General features: G+C 49.8%; 4 pseudogenes; 2 read left to right on the forward strand and 2 right to left on the reverse strand.

The window, feature by feature from the left end:
• Positions 1–64: 64 nt before the first annotated feature.
• On the reverse strand, positions 65–914 carry LOC114780367 (claudin-4-like; annotated as a pseudogene).
• A 1,713-nt stretch (positions 915–2,627) lies between these two features.
• LOC114780386 (claudin-4-like) lies at positions 2,628–3,810 on the reverse strand (annotated as a pseudogene).
• Positions 3,811–7,557: 3,747 nt separating this feature from the next.
• On the forward strand, positions 7,558–8,474 carry LOC114780400 (claudin-4-like; annotated as a pseudogene).
• A 3,105-nt stretch (positions 8,475–11,579) lies between these two features.
• LOC114780447 (claudin-3-like) lies at positions 11,580–12,233 on the forward strand (annotated as a pseudogene).
• Positions 12,234–14,080: the final 1,847 nt, after the last annotated feature.

The raw sequence follows: 14,080 nt of genomic DNA on the forward strand, positions 1-14,080 counted from the left end.
GCAGGCCACTTTTTAAACCGTATAGCGCGGAAAAGCGGAATAAATGCCATGAATTATGAAGGTCTTTGTGTTCCAAGTGTCATTTTAATTCAAATGAAATAAGAATGTGCTGTAATTAGAAGGGATGATTCAGCAGTTTTAAAAAGCGACAGAACAAAGAAAAGACGTTTTTAAAAATGTAATTTGATTATAAAAATTTTCCTCTCTTAACACGAGCCAGAAGGAATAATTGTAAAAACAGGGATTTACTCATCAAACGTGGCTTTGGGGACAGTGAGAGACCTTCACACGTAGTCCATGGCCGGAGCTGCTGACCTGGCGGGGGCGAACTTGGCCCCCTTGTAGGGCCTGGGGTCGCTAGGAGGGCAGTTCCAGCAGAGAAGCCCTCCACCCAGCAGCAGCAGGCCCGCCGAGCCCCACCCGATGTAGAGCGAGGCGCCCAGCTCCCGGCGCTGCGCCTCCATCAGCAGGGGTTGTAGAATCCCTGATCAGGTTGTTGGCGGTCCAGGAGACGGGGACCAGGACCAGCAGGCCGGCGAGGATGAAGATGACTCCCGCCACGATGCAGGCCCGGGCCTTGGCCGCCTCGTCCTCCATGCAGTTGGTGCACTTGCCCCCGACTATGGAGACCATCACGCCCAAGACCCCCAGGATGATGGAGATGACCACCATGGCGCGCGCCGCCTGCAGGTCCTGGGACAGCGCCAGCATGGAGTCGTAGATCTTGCACTGCATCTGGCCCGTGCTCTGGACCACGCAGTTCATCCACAGGCCCTCCCAGATGACCTGCGCCGTCACGATGTTGGCGCCGATGAAGGCCGTCACCCTCCACATGGGCAGGGCGCAGGTGATGATGGCCCCCAGCCGATCATGGACAGCAGGATGCCAAAGACCTGGAGCCCCTGGGAAGCCATAGGTGACGCCGGCGCTGGGTGGAAGTGTTGACGGAAAAGCAGGGTCCGCTTTTATCCTCCAGCCAGCAGGGCGTGGCTCTGTGGTCATGTTGCTCACCAATCAGGGCGCTGACATTTGATATTGCGGCTCCATGGCGGTGAGCAGACTGAGAGGAGGGAACTAGTTCATGCAGTGTTCGCGGTGTGGAGGTCACGTGACTGGTCTCCATCATGGAAATCTGATGGATGACGCTTCAGAACTCATGTTTCAGCAGCGCTTCAACCTTGAAATCTGATTTATTAAAAAATGTCGCATTATTACCAGGAAAAGGAGCAGAAGAGGGTCGGTACGATGTCACGTCTGCTTGGATCTCAGCACGTTGAAGTCGGCGCAGGGGTCGCTGCCTCTGGATTCTTGTCTGTGGAACTCCTGTCCCCTACTGGCTGTTTCCAGTGGTCAAGGCCTGGTCCACCACAGAGCTTCTCTGTCCAAGATGGCGCCGCGGAGGGCAGCCTCGGTACGGCGCTCTCCTACTTTCTCTGATCAGATCACCAGACGACACAGGACCAGCTTCCTCCCCCTCGCCATGTCCCTCCTAAACAGCTGGAACTGTCACACTGCACTTTATGTTCTCTCTTTTTGCCTATTTATTTATAGGCCTATGTACATTCTTCCATATATTTATTCATGCTCAGTAGATATATTATTTTTAAATAGTATAAACTTGTACAGTAACACGTACACACGTCCTGCACGTTGCTGTTGTTGTTGTTTTCTACTCCGTACTTGAGAGAAACCGTCTACCGGAATCTAATTCCTGAGTCTAATGTGCTGCACTTACTCGGCCAAGAAATGCGATTCTGATTCTGATCATCCTCTCAGCATGCACGTGAACGTCAGTTATTTCCTTTTTCTGGAATGATCTTTAATGATTAACCAAGGACTTCCTGCGGCGTTTCTGCTGTCGTTGGAACCCGTCGCTCAGTCTGAGCTCCTCTAGTTTCACTTTTTTTATAGTGATAAATGCTCCTGGACTTCACCATCTTTAATCATTTTTAAGTATGTGGGGTGCAGAAGGACATTCAGAAGAAGTCTGTGAAGATTCTCAGTAAAATGACTTCTTTCTTTACATGGCAGCCCCACCCCCACATCCACCCACACTGCCGGCCTTCTGTTTCACGTAACCACCTGTTCAAAGCAGGAAGAGATGTGACCAGCCTGGAGGACAATTCTGTGGTCTCCAGCCAACTGACAAACGTTTCGACCTTAAAGAAAGAAGTTCAGTTGCCATAACTCAACTCAGGGTGGTAGCAGCCTGGCGGGTAACACGTTCACCTATGAACCAGAAGACCCAGGTTCAAACCCCACTTACTACCATCGTGTCCCTGAGCAGGACACTTAACCCTGAGTGTCTCCAGGGGGGGACTGTCCCTGTAACTACTGACTATAAGTCGCTCTGGATAAGGACGTCTGATAAATACTGTAAATGTAAACTTTCAGACCTTCAGAAGACGAGGCCTCTGTGTTCTGACAACCTTTCAGCTTCAGGTGGGTTTCCCTGCTCATGCAGAACTTTAAAAGACGGCTCCTGAATCCACGTTCGTCCGTCTGGAAGGACCGCGGCTCCACTTGAAGGAACAGTTGCTTGTGTTTCTTTTGAAACTGTTTTACCTCCAAATGCAACTAAATGAAGGTTCTGATACCATCAAGATAAACACAGTGGACACAGGGAATAAGAGATATAATCATTTTATTAAGATTACAGAACAGAAAAGGCTTTGAAATGCTGTGAGAAATTGTCAACGACAGAAGTGAAGAGTCTAAAGGAACCTGGGTGGCTCCACTCTGGAGTTTCATTAGAAGTCAGAAGCTTTTGTCTGGACTAATGAACCCTGGGAGCTGGAAGCCAGTCGACGGTCCGGTTTCACCACACCTAAACCTGAAAAACCAGGGCTGCTCTGAACAAAGCGCTCACGCTAACAGCAGCACCGGTCCCATCACCCCACATCTCCTCACGTGGACGGGGACATCTACAGCGTATAAAAATACTTATTTACACAACCACACTAACTTAACCACGGTCAACACTAAGACCAGCGTCCCAGTCCTCCACCTTCGCCCCAGTTCCCCAGTTCAGTTCTCCAGTGGGAACTGGAGTGGAACGTCTACGCTCACACGTAGTCCTTGTTGGTGGCGCCGAGGCCTGGGAGCGGGCGGCCTTGTACTTGGCCGTGTAGGAGCCGTCTTCCTTCTCGGGGCAGTTGCAGCAGAGCAGGCCGCCGCCGATGATCATGAGCGCGGCCGCGCCCCAGCCGATGTAGAGCGAGGCGCCCAGCTCGCGCTTCTGGGCCTCGTACACCAGCGGGTTGTAGAAGTCCCGGATGATGGTGTTGGCCGTCCAGCAGACGGGCACCAGGCACATGAGCCCGGCGATGACGAAGACCACGCCCGCCACCACCCCCACCTTGGACTTGGCGCGCTCGTCCTCCACGCAGTTGGTGCACTTGCCGCCGGCCACGGCCAGCAGGATCCCCAGGATGCCCACCACCACGGCGATGACGATGAGGGCCCGGGCCGCCTGCAGGTCCTGCGGCAGCGCCAGCATGGAGTCGTAGACCTTGCACTGCATCTGGCCCGTGCTCTGCACCACGCAGCTCATCCAGATGCCCTCCCAGGTGATCTGCGCCGTCACGATGTTGGTCCCGATGAAGGCCGTCATCTTCCACATGGGCAGGGCGCAGGCCACGATGGCCCCGATCCAGCCCAGGAGGCCCAGGGCCGTGCCCATGATCTGTAGCCCGGCAGACACCATGATCTCCTCCGTTCAGCAGTGTGCCGCGCTCCCCGCGCAACTGAAGCTCTTAAAGGCGCTCAGGGTGGAGCCTCGGGAACCGGTTCTTCTGGTTGCGGGGTGAGGGACTTCCTCATGTCCCCTGTGTGAGTCACAGAATGCAAATCTCCCCGTTGGAGACGTGACCATGTACGGTTCTTCCAAACACCGGCAGATACTGAGCAGAACCACAATTTACACACAAACCAGGCGAGAACCCGGAACCTTCAACAGAAACAGAAAAGTCGTCACGTTTCACGTCCCGAAGCCAGCAGGCACCGGTGGTGCCACCGGAGTCAGAAATGATGCTGCAGACGCACTGCAGTCACACGGTCTCTTCATACAAGCTCATGGAGATGTTCTGTCTTCTCAGGACCACCTGAGGTCAGCCACACACACCGTAGATGAATTTCTGGTTTGTTCTGAACTCTGAGCTGTGGTTGAACAGGTGACATTTCATGCTTCACCACCGAAACCACAGGTCAGATACCAGATATCAGACCGAAAGGAAACACTCCTCAAACATCTAGAAAAATTGTGGAAATGTTGCTTGTTTCTTGGTTCTTTTCCATTGTTCCACGTGACTCACTGTTACCCGAAACCTTCAAATCTCCAGACAAAACCCAGGAGAGAGTCTCCTGTGGTGACGGCGTGACGTACAGATCCCAGGTCAGTACACAACAAACAACAACAGCCTCATTATCAGACACGCCCGCACCAACAGGAGAGGTTCACGTTCCATCCAGCGCCAGCTACTGTACCTTCAGCACGCAGCAATAAAGGCCAAATGTTCTCATCTGTCAGCTTTCTAATAAGGAATTTCATCAAAACCGGCCAACAAACCGAAACTACAAGATGATTCCAGGCCTGTCACCTCACAAACACGACATGACGCTCTGCGTGATATGAGGGCGGGGCACGACAATGAAATGCCACTTGGACCAGTTCGCTCTGGTTCCTGGCCAACTGTGTTTGTGTGTGTGTGTTGTGTGTGTGTTGTGTGTGTGTGGGTGGGTGTGGGTGTGTTTGGCCTGAAATTTAGGCAACAGAAGGGAGAAACATGGTCATTATTATTGAGAACTTTATGTTCCTCCTCCAGCAACGTCCTGTAAAGACCTAAGCGGAGTCTGGATCCAGCCCCCTGCACCAAGCGTCAGAGGCCACAACTCGACACCGTGGGGCTTAAACGCAGATCCGGTTTCATCTGGCTGATGTTCTCCTTCTGAAAGTGCGGTTGGAGTGGCCACGCCTCGCGTCACACACTCCACCACCAGAGACCAGCTGACAGTACGAGTGTGTCTGTGTGTGATGAGATACACACTCTAACCCAGCAGGCTGCATACCTGTCTGGGTCCTTCTAGCAACGTTCATGTTCCCGCGCCACCAAACCCGTCCACCAGGTGGTGGACGTCGTCATCTGTCCTCCGGCAGAAAGACGCTTCGTGCGGCAGCCGGATTGTGAGCAGTTACGGTCTTTATGATTGACAGGTTTTGTGTCACCACGATTTGTTTGTAAACATGGTAAACGACGACCAGTTCTGATTTATGTCCGCAGGCGCCCAGATAAATAATTCTGCATAGAAGAGACTCCCAGTTTCACCCTGACACCCGTCACCTGTGCATTTTTGCATTTGTGACACGTTATTTGCATTTTTCAAAATTCAGAACAAAGCCACATTCATCAGGGGAGCCGGATGATGTGTGTGTGAGTGTGTGAGTGTGTGTGAGTGTGTGTGAGTGCGTGTGAGTGTGTGTGAGTGTGTGTGAGTGTGTGTGAGTGTGTGTGAGTGTGTGTTGTGTGTGTGTGTGGTGTGGTGTGTGTGTGTGAGTGTGTGTGGTGTGTGGTGTGTGTGTTGTGTGTGTGTGTGAGTGTGTGTGAGTGTGTGTGTGTGTGAGTGTGTGAGTGCGTGTGAGTGTGTGTGGTGTGTGTGTGCGTGTGAGTGTGTGTGTGTGTGTGTGTGAGTGCGTGTGTGTGTGTGAGTGTGTGTGTGTGTGAGTGCGTGTGAGTGTGTGTTGTGTGTGTGTGAGTGTATTATATAGATAAGCCAGCATGAAACCCGTTGTCACGTAAAAACAGATAACAGAGGGACATTGACTTGAGGATATTTTGCAGTGTGGAGCCTCAGGATTTCTACACCACATCACGTTTTCATGGCCCAGCTGTCCAGCCACTTTGTAGATAAGCGGAGATGTAGTCCAGAAGAGCTCCGCTCACAAGCGTCTTCATAAAATTCCACCCCAACTCACAAAAGGTTGGACAGTACAGAAAAAAACGATATTTCAAAACCGTCAGATGAATTTACGTCCATGTGTAACACAGTCCAAACACCAGCTGGACACCAGCATCCCGAACGTCTGAAGAGCATGTTTCCACCATGTGATGGTCCATCTGGATGCAGCACCATGTGAAGATGGGAAGTTGCAGTCATTCAATGCTTGGTGGTAGTAGCCTAGTGGGTAACTGTCAAAGCCCATTGAGACATTCTGTATGTGGTTATGAGCTGTATAAGAAATAAATGTTGTTGTTGTTTTTGGTAACTCACTCGCCTACAAACCAGAAGACCCAGGTTCAAATCCCACTTACTACCATCGTGTCCCGGAGCAGGACACTTAACCCTGAGTGTCTCCAGGGGGGGGACTGTCCCTGTAACTACTGATTTTAAGTCGCTCTGGATAAGGACGTCTGGTAAATGCCATAAATGAAAATGAAAATGCAGTGAAATTCCTCCAGATTCCTCATATTTCGCACCAAACGGTGTGAAATATGCAAACGAACTGGAGAGTCTCCCCCCATCTTTTGTCCCCTGCTCATGTACGGCACCGTGATTACAGTAACTTTTTACTACATTGCTTGTTCTGTTTCTGCAGACTGGAAAATGAATATTAATGAACAACCTGCAGCCAGTTAAAAGTCAGGGGCGGGGCAGCACGAATTTTTTATCATTTGTCTGTAATCCGTTCTCCTGTCAATCAAACTGACTAGAGTCGATATTTCCTCTGCGCAGATTCTCGGGAATATGATCCGTCAGAGACGTGACGGTTAAATCTGTTCCTCTCCGCCCTGAGAGGGGTTTCTGGGTAAAAATAACTTTACTCCCGTTTACTCGGTAAATACTCCAGCGTAGGAAGAGTCGCGTCCACTGTGGTCCACTGTGGTCCACTGCGAATTGTTTCCGAAAGACAAACAATCTCAGGTGGAGGCTGGCGGCGGCTTATCTTATCGGCCGCATACATGATTGCTTGTTATTAGTGTCAATACAGAGCGAGCGGCGGCGATAACGGCAACAGATAACCGCTCCGGTCCTGGAACCGGTCCAGTCCGTCCCAGGCTGGTGGAGGCGGAGGAGGAGACGAGCGAAAGTGAAGAACCTGGAGAACATCTGAACGGCAGCGAATTACGTGTCGTGTCAAGTCACGGTGACATGAAGGTGACGGCCAAATCAGATCGGGCCAGAAATTCCAGTACTGCAGGCCGAGGCCACGCCCCTCACCTGGCTACGGTCATAAACGGCCATTACCAGAGCGTTCCTCGAGGTCAGCTGGGGTCAGGCTGGTGACGGTGGGTGAGCGGCGAGAACCCTCCGAGTGGCGGGACGTTCAATAATTAGCCATTACGAGCCGGTACCTGCCCCGGCGCTGGCCTACATTCGCGCTGGTAAACCATTAGCCGGCCGGCGGCCTGGCAACTCATTAACCGGCGCGCTCAATAAACAGGACAGCGCACGGCGAAACTCAAACAGAGGCACGCCCGCCCGCCCAATGCCCGGCCAGAACCTAATCAGGCCGGGAGCACCTGACCGGCGGGTATAAGAGCCCTGGCGCCAGCGGCGGGTTCCTCGCTGAGGATGGCGGCGCTGGCTCTGGAGCTGGTCGGGGTGGCCCTCTCCGTCCTGGGCTGGACCCTGAGCGTCCTCTGCTGCGCCCTGCCCATGTGGCGGGTGACGGCGTTCATCGGCAGCAACATCGTGACGGCGCAGGTGTACTGGGAGGGCATCTGGATGAGCTGCGTGTTCCAGAGCACGGGCCAGATGCAGTGCAAGGTGTACGACTCCATGCTGGCGCTGCCGCAGGACCTGCAGGCGGCCCGGGCCCTCACCGTGGTCGCCATCGTGCTCGGCGCCCTGGCGCTGATGGTGTCCGTCGTGGGCGCCAAGTGCACCAACTGCGTGGCGGACGAGGCGGCGAAGGCGCGCGTGATGATCGCGGCGGGCGCGTCCTTCATCACCGCCGCCGTCCTGCAGATCGTCCCCGTCTCCTGGTCGGCCCACACCATCGTCAGGGAGTTCTACAGCCCGGTGGTGCCCGACGCCCAGAAGATGGAGATCGGGGCGTCGCTCTACCTGGGCTGGGCGGCCGCCGCCCTGCTGCTGCTGGGCGGGGCCATCCTCTGCTGCAGCTGCCCCCCCCCAGGACAAGCAGGGGAAGTACCTGCCCCCCGCCCGCACGGCCTACACCGCCAACCAATCCGTAGCGCCCAGCACGTACAGTCGGAGGGACTACGTCTGACCTCTGACCTCGACTGACTGGGAGGAATCTGAGCCGGTCACATTTTTTACATTTTATATGCAAATTTTTCTCATTCATCTCAGACTCTTTGTCATGATGGATTTGATCTTTTAAAATGTATTTATACATATATATATTTTTACAGCTTTTTACATGTTCGGTGGAATCATTTTGATCTCATTTTGTTCTAATCCATTACACGTGTATAATTACTCACTGTACATGTATATATATATATATATTCATATACTGCACTTCAATAAAAAAGGACTCACGAGTCCTGCTGGATACGTGGACGTCTGCAGATTGGATAATTCCGTAGTTGGAGGTTAAAAGCAGCGTAGACGTTGTAATTCGTACCAGGTATGTTGAGGTGGTGAGACGTGGATAACGTTGATCTCTCAGTACTGTCACGTGAGCACATTTAATGTTTCATTTCAAGTCAGTAAATTATTATTGGCCAAGATTCGTAATTTATTCGCCCATCAAAACATACTGTAAAACTAAGGATCATGTTCTGTTCATTTGTATTTAAATCTATTCAATATACTTCATAACTGACTTCATGTTTAACCAGAGGTGGGTAGAGTAGCCAAATATTTTACTCAAATATGAGTGGAGTTATAAAGTGAAAAGTAGTCATTACAAATTTTACTCAAGTAAGAGTACAGTATGTAGTGATAAAACTACTGAGTACTGAGCAACCGTTGGATTAGAATATCTCATTTCTTTATTAGAAATTATGTATTCAGACTAATGCTAGTGCCGTGTGTTAATTCTATTATTTCCTAACAATAATAGTAATAACAACTTATTGAAGTTTGATTTGTAGTGATTAATGGACTAAATCTGAGCGTGTAATATATGTAAATATAATTGATCTATTAAATAAAACTGCTAAACGACGTGCGAATGGTGAAACGTGTTCGATCTACTGGCAGAAATAAAGTAAAGTATGGCGCCGTAAACCTGCTCTTCGTAAATGTACCAGAGTAAACGTCACTCGCTTTTAAGGGAAATGTGACTGGATGAATAATGAGTTGAATTAAAGCATTTAAAAGAGATGAAGAGGGTGAGAAGGTCGCTTCCTACTTTCATTTCCTCCTTTCTCTGAATGGGGAAGGTGATATTCGGATCAAATGATCAGTAGTTGATTGATCATTTATCTGCTTTTTTCTGTATCAGACGTGGAAATAAAACACAAACATACTAAATCTTATCTAATCTAGCACGATAGCGGCGTTTATAAAGCTTCACAGCGCAGTCCTGCTGGAAATAAAGTCCAGTTAAATGCCTTATTAACGTGACTTTGTGAGAAACTTGTGTCCTGAATCCATCCAGGAAGTTACCTGGGATGCAGCTAGAACCCTGATGGACCTCAGCTTTTACTTTCACGTGGCTGAAGTGGCTCAGAACGTCTTATCTGGAATGTACAGGGAGTGCAGAATTATTAGACAAATGAGTATTTTGTCCACATCATCCTCTTCATGCATGTCGTCTTACTCCAAGCTGTATAGGCTCGAAAGCCTACTACCAATTAAGCATATTAGGTGATGTGCATCTCTGTAATGAGAAGGGGTGTGGTCTAATGACATCAACACCCTATATCAGGTGTGCATAATTATTAGGCAACTTCCTTTCCTTTGGCAAAATGGGTCAAAAGAAGGACTTGACAGGCTCAGAAAAGTCAAAAATAGTGAGATATTTTGCAGAAGGATGCAGCACTCTTAAAATTGCAAAGCTTCTGAAGCGTGATCATCGAACAATCAAGCGTTTCATTCAAAATAGTCAACAGGGTCGCAAGAAGCGTGTGGAAAAACCAAGGCGCAAAATAACTGCCCATGAACTGAGAAAAGTCGAGCGTGCAGCTGCCAAGATGCCATTTGCCACCAGTTTGGCCATATTTCAGAGCTGCAACATCACTGGAGTGCCCAAAAGCACAAGGTGTGCAATACTCAGAGACATGGCCAAGGTAAGAAAGGCTGAAAGACGACCACCGCTGAACAAGACACACAAGCTGAAACGTCAAGACTGGGCCAAGAAATATCTCAAGACTGATTTTTCTAAGGTTTTATGGACTGATGAGAGTGAGTCTTGATGGGCCAGATGGATGGGCCCGTGGCTGGATTGGTAAAGGGCAGTGAGCTCCAGTCCGACTCGAGGTGGAGTACTGGTTTGGGCTGGTATCATCAAAGATGAGCTTGTGGGGCCTTTTCGGGTTGAGGATGGAGTCAAGCTCAACTCTCAGTCCTACTGCCAGTTTCTGGAAGACACCTTCTTCAAGCAGTGGTATGCATCCTTCAAGAAAAACATGATTTTCATGCAGGACAATGCTCCATCACACACGTCCAAGTACTCCACAGCGTGGCTGGCAAGAAAGGGTATAAAAGAAGAAAACTAATGACATGGCCTCCTTGTTCACCTGACCTGAACCCCATTGAGAACCTGTGGTCCATCATCAAATGTGAGATTTACAAGGAGGGAAAACAGTACACCTCTCTGAACAGTGTCTGGGAGGCTGTGGTTGCTGCTGCACGCAATGTTGATGGTGAACAGATCAAAACACTGACAGAATCCATGGATGGCAGGCTTTTGAGTGTCCTTGCAAAGAAAGGTGGCTATATTGGTCGCTGATTTGTTTTTGAATGTCAGAAATGTATATTTGTGAATGTGGAGATGTTATATTGGTTTCACTGGTAAAAATAAATAATTGAAATGGGTATATATTTGTTTTTTGTTAAGTTGCCTAATAATTATGCACAGTAATAGTCACCTGCACACACAGATATCCCCCTAAAATAGCTGAAAATACAAACTACTTTCAAAAACATTCAGCTTTGATATTAATGAGTTTTTTGGGTTCATTGAGAACATGGTTGTTGTTCAATAATAAAATTATTCCTCAAAAATACAACTTGCCTAATAATTCTGCACTCCCTGTAGTTCTCCAATGTTCTGCTCGGCGTGATGAATGGGAGGAAGAGAAGTAAAGTCTTCGTTTGTCCCCTTTCTGAGCCGCGGGCTGCTGCTCAGTTTATCATTTGAAAGAAAAAAAAAAAAACATCACTTCACTGTTAGTTTATTTAATGAATCTGCAATTGATCGATTCGATTGGCTCTTTTTTAAAATAACGGAAGTATGGAGCAGAACAGGCCGAACACCACGCAGACCTTCTATTTATTCAGTGATGGAGATGAAACAGGGGCGTGGCCGCGGTAGAGGAGGTGAAATCCTAAACCGCTCCTCCGCCCGTCCTCGGGTGATGTCACGAGGGTTCCGCCTCCCGGGATACTTCAGCAGGAACCCGAGCAGAAGAGCTTCACTCGCAGCTTCCAGCCGGCCGGGCACCATGTCGATGGGACTGGAGATGGGTGGCATCGCCCTGGGCGCGCTGGGCTGGATCCTGGGCATCGTGGCCTGCGCCCTGCCCATGTGATGGTGTCGGCCTTCGTCGGCGCCAACATCGTGACGGCGCAGATCACCTGGGAGGGCCCTGTGGATGAAACTGCGTGGTGCAGAGCACCGGGCCAGATGCAGTGCAAGATCTACGACTCCATGCTGGCGCTCAGCTCCGACCTGCAGGGCGGCCCGCGCCATGGACCGTCATCTCCATCATCCTGGCCTGCTGGGCCTCCTCATCTCCATCATGGGAGCCCAGTGCACCAACTGCATCGAGGACGAGGGCGCCAAGGGCCAAGACCATGATCGTCTCGGGCGTGATGCTCGTCCTCTCTCCGGCGTCCTGCAGCTGGTCCCGGCGTCCTGTGTCGGCCAATCGCGTCATCAGAGACTTCTACAGCGCGGCTGACCCCCGAGCCCATGCGCCGGGAGCTGGGCGCCTCCATCTACCTGGCTGGGCGGCGGCCGCCGTGCTGGTCCTGGGGCGGGGCCATGCTGTGGCTGCACCTGCCCGCCGCGGGAGAGGAAGTACAAAGCGCCCAAGTCGGCGCTGTCCGGCCCGCGTCTCCGCCGGTGCCGGCTACGACCGAAGGACTACGTCTGAGGAGCGGGAGGGGACGCTCCGGGCCGGTGCGTTTTACATCGATTTGGTTATGGAAAGAAGGCCACGCCCGTTCCATTTTTACTCTCTCTGTGTAGAACTTCCTTCTGGTGTTTTGGTTTCAGGTGACATTTCTGAAGATTTAATCGAGCTTGATAAGTCGGTAAATAATCGCGTGATAGGCTGTGTGTGTGTCCAGGTTGGGTCTGTTCCACTCGGCAAACAGAAGGGGGAAGATGTGTTTGCTGTAGGTGGAACCAGTAGAGGTTCTCCACGCTGCTGGCCCAGATCTTCACTCCTCCCTGGTGCCTTCAGCTTTCAGGATGTGTCCAGTAGAGAATTAATAAAAGTCTCAATGTCAGAATGGTGTCCGAAGTTTATTTCATGCTTTTCGAACAATTCGGGAACAATTCGTTTCAATTTTTTGTCACCGACGCTGCTGCATGAGCTGCTGGTGAGGTCTGCATTGGTGGCACCATGGAAATGGTTGCCAGGGCCGAGCCCTTCGCCTGCCTCGTAAACAGGTGTCCATGGTGAGGATTCAGGAACCCAGCTGATGATGAGCTGCTGAAGAACCAAAGTCCAACAGGGAACTGATAGAAGACGCCTCTGGATCAGGTCAAGGGTCACCTCCAGGCCGTTATCTGCTGTTCCGGCCAGAGATTTTGGTCGGGTGCGAGATTATAATAATCTCTGTATGCGCTGATTAGGAATATTTATGGACTGAGCGCTCCGATATCCAGCCAGGGTGAGCAGAACGTTCCGGAACGTGGCAGTAACAGTCGGTATTTATCGTAAAATAAAAGGACGGGCCGGTCTTCTCCGGTCATTTTAATAGTATTAGGAACAAGGTCAGTTGTCCACGTCATTCTTTGACACCTGAGGACCAGCAGACTGGCCTATTAAAAATATCATTAGCAATTAAAGTGGATTATTTGAACATTGAACTTTACATTTTAATAACAAGGAAAATATTATCATATATTGTATATTATATATATATTATATCATATATTATATATTATATATATATAGAGTAAAATGTACAACATTTAATATTGAATAGAGAAACATGACGATGGCTCATGAATTTTTGAAGAGGTGATTTTCACCTGAAACCACACTCCGCTCTGTAATTCATTTTAAATATAGTTATAATACACACACACACACAGGTCAAAACTATATTCTCAATAGTCAAAATGGTAAATAAAGATCACGGATACGGGAAATTAATATTGTGAAGGGAAGAAGCGCATTGTAAGTTTCTCCTGGTGAGGGAGGTAGACTATTCATATTCATGTGACCCGTGACGTCATCGCTCCTGGCGACAGTAACGTCGCGGATGTCCGGCAGGAAAACTGCGGCCAGGAAGAGTTTCGTTGTGGATTTCGGAACATTTTGACTGGGAAGAATTAAACTCTGGAGATCTGCAACACACATCCAGTCTAGACTTTAAACGTTAAAAGCCCTCCGATGGTTCATTGCTTACTTGCAATATTTGCAACACTGAGGTCTATAGCAGTCGCTAAAAGCATTTCACTGCATATCATACCGTGTATGACCGTGTTTGTGACATAAAATTTGAATTGTTCCACACCTGACCGATACCGGCCTTCCGTGACGTCACAGACGACAAGTCAGGAAAAGATTTTTAGTGACTTCTTTTATTTCACAATTTCCAACCGAGACGCGTCACATCCGCCATTTTATTTAAACGCTGTTCGTCGCTCTGAACGTCCTGTTGAGTTGTAGTGGTTAGAAAAGAAATGACAGTAATTTAGCTAAATCTCGCGTTTAAAAGTGAACCGCGCTGCTGCTGGCGCCACCTGGCGGGCGCCACACAGACA

Source organism: Denticeps clupeoides, unplaced genomic scaffold (genome assembly GCF_900700375.1).
Source record: "Denticeps clupeoides unplaced genomic scaffold, fDenClu1.1, whole genome shotgun sequence".
In the NCBI taxonomy this organism is placed as follows: Eukaryota; Metazoa; Chordata; class Actinopteri; order Clupeiformes; family Denticipitidae; genus Denticeps; species Denticeps clupeoides.